The sequence below is a fragment of the Macrotis lagotis genome, chromosome 1, assembly GCF_037893015.1.
Source record: "Macrotis lagotis isolate mMagLag1 chromosome 1, bilby.v1.9.chrom.fasta, whole genome shotgun sequence".
Lineage (NCBI taxonomy): Eukaryota > Metazoa > Chordata > Mammalia > Peramelemorphia > Peramelidae > Macrotis > Macrotis lagotis.
This window is the reverse complement of record NC_133658.1, coordinates 445877550-445887139: the sequence shown is the minus strand read 5'-3', so window position 1 is coordinate 445887139 and position 9590 is coordinate 445877550. Positions and strand designations below refer to the sequence as shown.

The 9590-nt window shown below is 40.4% G+C and overlaps 1 pseudogene; it reads right to left on the bottom strand.

Annotated features, from left to right (window-relative positions):
- Positions 1–5372: 5372 nt before the first annotated feature.
- On the bottom strand, positions 5373–9345 carry LOC141504508 (transcription factor Sp2 pseudogene; annotated as a pseudogene).
- Positions 9346–9590: the final 245 nt, after the last annotated feature.

Genomic DNA, 9590 nt, shown 5'->3' with positions numbered 1-9590 from the left:
TTATTGCAAACTGATACAGTGGATTGTGGGTGGGTCAAATTAGTGAAGCAAGAAGTTTGTGCTAGATTTAAGGGAGCATGATTCATATTTGTTGAAACAAAGGAAAGAATTTTACCTAGAATTGCCAGGTTTTTAAAAGATCATAATTGGTACAAATGATTTAACCAGGTATTTTAGGTTGAGATGGAAATACCTACTCATATGTAACTCAAGGTTTAAAGACACAATGTTTAAAATCTCAACCATAATGGAAAGTAGTGTAAATTCTTCAGGGATTTAAATCAAATGGGCAACACTTTTTATTTCTACTACAGTCAAATGACTGTTATCGGTTCTCCAAGTGAAGGCTGATTTTCCTCCTGAAGGAGAAATTGAAGAGATTTGATGAGTACCTCTCCACATTGCATGTTATAAGAGAGAATAAACTGTTTCTTATAGCAGAATTTCAATGGGGAAAGAAGGTAGGGATATAATCTGAGATGGAGGAGAGACTTTGTCCTTGTCAGGATGCTAGAGAATGAAAAAATGTGGCAAAGAGAAGAAAGGAACCAAAAAAAGACAGCTATAAAATAAAAACTAAAAAGCAGATGTGAGACTCTTCCTGTAAAAGACAGAACAATATGGTCTAATAATAAAGTTGATGCTTTCCCCCAAAGAATGATATAATTGTGCCATTGAAGCTATCATGAAAGAGATCACGTAGTAATAATCTAAGACAAAAGTTGAGAGCAATAAAAGAAGTTAGTGATTACCTGTTTAAGAGTTCTGAGAAAGTTATTTGTTGGACTTAACAACACAGAAGTCTACCATCTTCCTTGGGAAACCATCTTGGAGAAAGTATTTGAATTCCTATCACAGAAGGATTATATGAAATAACTGGACATGTTTAACCTAAAGAAGAAAAAATGGGGGTGGGACACAAGAAGTATCCGAACAGTTATGTTATGGAAAAGGGATTAGATTTATTCTGTTTTGCCCCATGCAGCAGAATTAAGAAAAATAATCAGTCAGAACATGAATGAGGGCAAAATTTAGACTTGATACCAGGAAAACTTTCCCCAAAGGGGGGATTGTGGGCTCCCCTTACCCTGGATGCCCACTTTTTGAATATATTATAATGTCTATTATTTTTGTATATCAGTCACATTAGAGGGTGACCAAGGTCCCTTTCAACTTTCAAATTTCATGGTTCTGTGCATAGAATCTAGCTTAAGATGTTTGAAATGTTTTAGAGGAAGAATCAATAACAAATGACCAATGGTTGAATATGTAATGTAAGGAAGAGGCAGGGGCAGTTGTGAAACCAAGTAACTGGAAAGAGGATGATTTTCTCACTAGCCAAAATGAAGTGTGGTGAAAAGCATGGATTAAGGGGAAAGATAATGAATTCTGGTTTAAACAGGTAGGAATTGGGATACCTACTAGACAACCACCTAAAATCTGAGTTGTGATAGACTCATCAAACTAGACCAAAATATGAGACCAGAACATGGCAAGTCATGGTATTTACAAAAACTGCGAGGAAATCTCTGGTCTGGCACTAAAGCAGAAGAGAGAGTTCAATTAACATAATATTTTTCCTTAAGAATCTTTCTCTTTTACCATGCAACATGACAAAGATGAATTAACTATCAATTGTGTTCTGAGAACTGTGCTAGAGAATAACTTAAAAAGACACAGATCCCACCCTTAAGAAGGTAGTAGAGGGACAAGAAAGAACAATACAAGAATCTGCAATATTACATGCAATGTAGAGTTAATTCAAGTTTTCAAAAATGTGGTCTTGTCGGGGCAGAGCCAAGATTGTGACAAGAGAAAGGATCCTCTCTTAGGCGCTCTTTCATAAAACTTATACACTAAGGACTCTAAATTTTCAAGAGACCGAACCCACAGAGGGTCCCAGTGAGGCAATTTGCCAACCCAAAGTAAACTGGAAAAGAGCGGAAAGGCTCAGCTCCAAGGGGTCAGAGGGGTGGTCCACCAGAGGGGTGGTCTGCCAGAGGGGTGGCCCGCCAGAGTGAAAGAACTTCAGCCTCCCGGAAGCAGCCCCAGGGCACTGGGAGTCCTGACTCACAGCAGTGGGGGAGGTTCCTGACTTATACCCCAGGGAGCACCGGGCACAACTTGGGGAAGCAGTGGGGAGCCCTCTGCCAGAGCGAGCATGTGAAGCCCAGCCCTCAGGGCACACAGCTAGCAGCTGCTCTGGGAAGCCCAGATCCAGGAACAGGAAGCAGAAGCAGGTAAGCAGGAGCCCCCAGGACATGAGTGCAGAGCCTAGGGAGAAGAGTGAAGAGAGACTGCTGAGCTCTGCCCCTGGAACAGGGCGCTGGGGTTCTGACCACATTCAGATCCTGATCGCAGTCTAGGGCTCCCCCATAGAACAGCAGGGCCCCCCCCCCCAACCTCAGCCCTGTGGCAGAGGGGTGTGCTTATGGTCATTCACAGACCAGGAGGGAGGCCAGAGCCTCACACACTGAGATCCTTCTGGGAGTGTCCGAAAAACTCAGGAAGCACCCCCAAAAATAGGCTTCGGCTGGGAAAATAAACAAGCAGAGAAACAAGAGGAATACTATTGAGAAATATTTTGCCTGTTAGCCCAAGAAGGATCAAAAGAGGCAGTCTGAAGATGAGGAAGTACAAGCTCCTGCATCTAAAGGCTCCAAGAAAAACAGAAATTGGGCTCAGGCTATGGCAGAGCTCAAAAAAGACTTTGAAAATCAAATGAGGGAGTTAGAAGAAAAACTGGGAAAAGAAATGAGAGAGATGTAGGAAAAACATGAAAATGAAGTCAGTAGCTTTGTCAAGGAAATCCAAGAAAATGCTGAAGAAAGTAGCATGCTAAAAAGTAGCTTAGGTCAAATGGATAAAACAGTTCAAAAAGTTATTGAGGAGAAGAATGCTTTAAAAAGCAGAATTGGCCAGATGGAAAAAGAGATAAGAAAGCTCTCAGAGGAAAACAAATCTGGACTCAGTACTTCAAAACCAAAAGAATGAAAAATTAGAAGAATATGTGAAACATCTCACTGAAAAAACAACTGATATGGAAAACAGATTTAGGAAAGATAATTTAAAAATTATTGGAATACTTGAGAGTCATGATAAGGAAAAAAGCCTTGACATCATTTTCAAAGAATTACTACAGGAAAATTGCCCCGATATCCTAGAAGCAGAGGGCAAAATAGAAATGGAGAGAATCCACTGATCCCCCCTGAGAAAGAGATCCCAAAAAACCAAACCCCAGGAATATTATAGCCAAGTTCCAGAACTCCCAAGTCAAAGAGAAAATATTACAAGCAGCCAGAAGGAAGCAATTCAAATACCATGGAGCTGCAATCAGGGTCTCATAGGACTTAGCAGCAACTACATTAAAAGCTCATAGAGCTTGGAATATAATATTCTGGAAGGCAAAAGAGTTTAGAATGCAACTGAGAATCAACTACCCAGCAAAACTGAATGTACTCTTCCAAGGAAAAAGATGGACTTTCAATGAGCCAGGGGAATTTCAAATGTTCCTGTTGGAATGGCCAGAGCTGAACAGAAGGTTTGATCTTCAAATACAGGACTCAGGTGAAGCACAGAGATTGGAGGAGAAGGGGAAAATATGAGGGACTTAATGATGATGAACTACATGTATTCCTGTATAGAAAAATGACACTGATGATATTCATATGAACCTTCTCAATTAACAGAGCAGGTAGAAGGAGATTTTATAGATGAAGCATTGGAGAAAGCTGAATTAGAAGATAAAATATGGTGTAAAAATAGAGTCAATAGAAAAAAGGAAATGTAAGAGAAAGAAAAAGGATAGGGGGGAATAGGCCAAGACATTTCATATAATATTTTTCTTTATAACAATGAGCTTTTGCAATGATATGGAAGGGGGAAGACAAGGTGGAATGAGGAAATCTTCACTCTCATCAGAGGTGGCTAGGAGAGGAAACAGCATATATACTCAATGAGGTATAGTAATCTGGAGTAAGAAGGGGGGGACAGGGGAAGGGGGGATGTGAATGATGGAGGAGAGGATGGACCATGGTGGGAGAATGGTCAGATATAACACATTTTCTTTTTTACTTCTTGCAAGGGGCTGGGATTGGATGGCCTGTCCAGGACCATAGGGCCAAGTGGATGGTCCTAAGGGGTGGTATGGGGGCTCAGGGCCTCTTGGCCTCAAGGCCAGGGATCTGTCTTCTGGGCCACTCAGCTACCCTACAACAGAGTCAGAGTGAAAGAAGAGCGAAAATATAGTATATGGTAGTGGAGAAATACAAAAGGAGGGAGTTGCGATCATCAATGGCAATGGTGGAAAAATATGGAAGTAACTTTTGTGATGGACTGACCATAAAGAATGTGATCCACCTGCAACAGAGTTGGTAATGTTGGCACATGGACTGAAGCACATTTTTTATTATTTTTATTTGGGGGGGGGGATGCAGGACAAATGGGGTTGGGTGGCCTGCTTGGGGCCTCATAGCAGGGTGATCATGGGATGTCTGAGGCCGCATTTGGACCCGGGTGCTCCTGGCTCAAGGGCCAGTGCTCTGTCCGCCACCCAGCTGCCCCTACTATTATTACTATTTTATTTTATTTTGGGTCTTTTTTTTTGGTTTTTGGTTTTTTGTAGGGCAGTAGGGTTGGGGTGGCTTACATGTCACACAGCTGGGGGTGTGTACAGGCTGTGTACAGATTGTGGGGTGTACAGGGCCAGATGTGGGCTCCAGTGCTCCTGGCTCCAGAGCTGATGCTCCATCCACTGTGCCACCTGGCCATACCTACAATTATTACTATTATTTTTTAAATTTAAATTTTAATTTTTTTCTCTTCCCTTTACTTTATCACTCAAGCGAGTCTGTATTTTTGGGGGGAGGGGGTATTTTGCTTACACTTAAACAAGAATATTTTATTAATGTATAAAAAACATTATTTGTACAAAATGAGAATAAGTTAAATATTCAATTCAAAAATGTGGTCTTGAGAAGTCCCAAAAAGGAACAAAAATCTAACAAGACATTTTTCAAAGTTTTATTTACACTTTGACACAGCTAAGGTAAATGTTATCATTAAATAATGAAAAATCATGTACTACATTAGTCAGAATTTAAGGCTTACATATATTAAGTATGTATGTATGTATGTGAATTTGAAAACCCCATGTACTAATACCTAACTCAAGTTCATACACATCAAACCCCAAACCCTGACTATTCCAAAATATACCCATCTGTTGCCTCACTTCCCCAATCTCTGCTTATAAAAGTTCAATTGGAAAGAGAAGTGCCCTACATTTTCACCTCCCACCTACAAGGTAACTTCACATTCCCTCTGCAACAGCAAAGATGGGAAGGTAGGAAGGGAGTGGAGTGAGCCTAATGTTAGCAAGGTACCTGAGTGGGTGTCAGCTCAGGCGTTTGGATCTGAAAGTCCTGAGAGGGCTTCTGGGGGACAGTGGGAAGTGTAGCTGAGGTTGTGTGCAACACTTGAAGAGCTTGTTAGAGGATCTGCATCACTTGCTCCTGCTCTGCCTTGGGGGGAACCACTTGCACCTGCTGTACCCCTCCAAGATTTTGCACAATGAGGAGGTTGTTCCTGGTCTGGTCTCCAGCACAGTCTCCACTTGTTCAGCTATTGCCACAGCTGGCTGATTTGTTTGGCTTGACCACTGGGGCAGTGGAGCTCTCAGTGAGCAGCTGAGTCAGGGTACCTGAGTCTGGGATATTCACTAAGTTGTTGATGGTCAAAGTAACGGTCACATTGCCACCACTACTCATCAGTTTCACCATACCACAGAGCTCTGCAAAGGTGCTGCAGAGCCAGCCTTCTGGATGGGGGCAGGCTTGATTGGGGCAGGCTTGTGGCTGGATGGGGAGGGAGTGATAATGGTTTGGTTGATGCCAAGGATGATCTGGATCTGGTTGGTGAGGTTAGGCTGGACTTGGATGGTCTGCCCACTGCCTGCTTGAATCTGAGGAACTGCTTGGTATTGAATGTTGGCATTGGATTGGGTCCCTTTGTTGATCATCATAGAGTTCTGAATAGCAAACACAAATTGACCACCAGCATAGGATGTGCCCAGTTGAACTTGGAGTTGAACCTTGAACTTGAAGTATATTCCCTTTTGAGGATAAGATTCCAAAACTGTTCTTGCCAGGACTGAGGGGAAGTGAGGCAGATTTGATTGGAACAAGTTTTGGGGTGGGGGTGGGGGGTAGCAGGCTTCTACTGCAGGAGGACCAGTTGTGGTGATGGCTGGGAGTCCTGGGCAGTGGAGGCAGCGGGTTGCAGCAGCAGTGGCAGCCATACTGGTCTGTTGATCTTCAATCGCCCCAGCCAATGAGAATCCATTTCCAACAGGTATTAAAGCCTGTTAGAAGCAACTGGAACATTCACATCAGCCCATTGGTAACTTGTCTGACAGATTTGCTCTTGCTTATTATGACATCTTTCTGCCTCATTTCCCCTGTCTCCCCTACAGCGAAGAGCTTGACATGGCCCACCCCTTCCCTGCATCTTAAATTTATTCTTCCCTTACTATTTTTGTCTACTAGTTCTAATAGAAGCCTGATTTTTATCTGATGATACAGTCTCCCTTTCTAGTCCTGGCTACATCTAAAAATCAAAAAAAAATACTAAAATTGAAAGCAAAAAATAAAACAGTAAATGGCTAGTTTAAAAAAATATCTGATTTCTCTGTCATCACATTCAACTGAGATCAATATATACCACAGAAACAATGTAAAGATTAATTAATAGGGTGGGGGGAAGGAAACAAGAATGGGAGGGAATTATAAAACTCAAAATAAATAAAATCTTTCTAAAAAATAAAAAAATATCTCAGGGTTTGGGAAGGCAATTATTTAAATAAATTAAATAATTAAATTAGTTAAAACAATAATTAAGCAGTTAATCTGATTTTTAAAAAGAAATACCAAATTGTTTACAACAATTCATAACAATTGAAGAAGAAATGAAGAAAATTGTATTGTCTGATTATATGCCAAAACAGAAATACTAAAATATACAAATGGGGGGTGGTGTAGTGGCGTAGTGGATAAAGCACCAACCTTGGAGTCAGGAGTACCTGGGTTCAAATCCAGGTCTCAAACACTTAATAATTACTTAGCCGTGTGGCCTTGGGCAAGCCACCTAACCCCATTTGCCTTGCAAAAACAAAACAAAAAAAATATACAAATGATACATTTTTACAAAAATGTAAAATATTGTAACAAGATTAACATAGGAAATAAATTATTTAAATAACACATATCAGAAAGAGAAATTAAACAAGCCATGAATGAACTCCCCAAAGTTGAAATGTCAGACAACAAATGAATTTATGTTAATTTTATCAAAAATTCAAGGAAAAATTAAATATGAAATAAAACATTTACAAAAATAAGAAAAGAAAGGATCCTAAAAACTTTTTCTGATACAATAAAAGATTTTGATATTAAAACCAGAAAGGAAAAAAAGCAAGTGAGGAGACATTCTACTAGGCCTATAAGCACAAAGACAAAAAAAAGCAGAAAATAACATATTTACAAAAATATTTATAGCATTTTATTTCTGAAAAATTTTTCAAACAACTTTGGGATATCAGCTCACATTATCAGGTTGACTAATAAGAAGGGGGAATGAGAAATGTTGAAAGGGAATCAGAAAAATTGGAACCATAGTATATAGTTAGTGGAACTGTTTACTGATCCAAACATTTTGAGGAGCAACCTGGAATTGTGCCCAGAGTTATAAAACCATGTATAGCTTTTTTTAAGTTGTTTTTTTTTTTTGCAAGGCAAATGGGGTTAGGTGGCTTGCCCAAGGCCTCACAGCTAGGTAATTATTAAGTGTCTGAGGACTGATTTGAACTCAGGGACTCCTGACTCCAGGGTTGGTGCTCTATCCACTGAGCCACCTAGCCTCCCCCCCCCCTATAGCTTTTGACTCAGCAATACTGCTACAAAGACTGCCTCCTAAAGTGATCAGGGGAAAAGGAAAATAATTTATGTGGCTGCTAAATCATGAGTAATCCTGACATAGTTTTTCATTATTTCAATTCTTTATTTCTGACTACTTGGGCCATCCCCCCCCCACCTTCACCTGGAAACTGACTTTTTGCTTTACAGTTCCTGAAAGTTTTCATTTGGGAGTTTCTTTCAGAAACCGATGAATGCTTTCATTTATACTTTACCGTCTGGTTTTAAAGGAGCTTATAAGTTTTAACATTTTTTTTTGAAATATGATTTGTAGACTTTTGGGGTTTCTTGGTCATGAAATTTAGAGTATGATAAATTTTTTCCCTTCTTATTCTCTTCCCAAACTTGTTTTGACTCTGATATACCTTATACTTTCCTCTTCTTAGTTTATTGATTTTGCTTTAGTATTTCTTGCTCTGTTTCATGAATTATTTGGTTCATTTCTGTCCATTTGAAATTTCAAGGATTTTGTTGCTTTCAGAAGATTTTGTACCTCTTGTGCCAAGCTATTAAATCCCTTTCCATTTTTTCTTCCTTAACTCTTTTCCTCTAGTATTCTTATTTCATTTATAAAATTATTTTTAACTTTTGTTTAAATCTTGCTTAATTTCTTCTAGGAATCCTAATTGAGTTTGTATCCTAGCTGTATTTTTCTCAGAGGCTTTGTAAATATTTTAGAATCATTCTTTTCATCTGAGTTTGTGTTTTGAGTTTTTCTGCCACCATAATAGCTGCTATGATGGAATGTTTTTTGTTTCTTCCTTTTCTCAGTCTACTTTATGACTTCAGAGTTGATGTTAGGATGGGTCCCGCTGAACTTCTGGAGGGCTGTTCTGGGCTGGCCCTGCTTCTGCTTTCCAGGGTATAGTGAATGCTGTGTTACTCCAGGATCTCAGCTACAGACTGGGGATTTGCAAACTTTCAGTGATTTTTAAAGTGAGCCGATCTAGGACAAAGGCTGATCACCTCCACCCACCCCCACCCCAACCACCCCCGCCCCTGGGAGGAGCGCTGCAATTTACTGAATGAAGTTTTCATCTGAACAAGAGTAAAATGCTGCTGGATTCAGCCCCTCTCAGCAGCTGGACATCTCTGTTAGTTTGTAGTAATATAGATTACCCTTCAGTCCAGTATTTCTGCCCTAATTATTCTTCTACAATCTGGTCTAGATTGGAACTGAGACCCAGTGATTGATGCTTCTGATGCTCCTGCTTTGTCCCTGTTTTCTTTGTGGGCACAGTCCTAGGTCTCTCCAACTGAGAACACTGCCAGTCACTGGCTCCTCCTTATAAATATTTTCTTCAAAGTCCTTTCTGGATTTGTGCCCTGGACCTGAAGTGTGGGCGACCAAGCTGCCATTAGCAACTGGCCCCATCCTTGTTAGGTGAGGTTGGTGGGGGGGCTTCGTAAGATCTAGGACCTTCCTTAGTGCACAGTACCCCACTAGACACTGGTAGTTCTTTTTATTTAGTCTGTTGTGGGTCCAATTTCCAATGTCTTCAAACCTCTTTATCTATTTCCCTATGTCAAGATGGGCGATTCTGCAAGGCAAATGGGGTTAAGTGGCTTGCCCAAGGCCACACAGCTAGGTGTCTGAGGCTGGTTTTGAACTCAGGTACT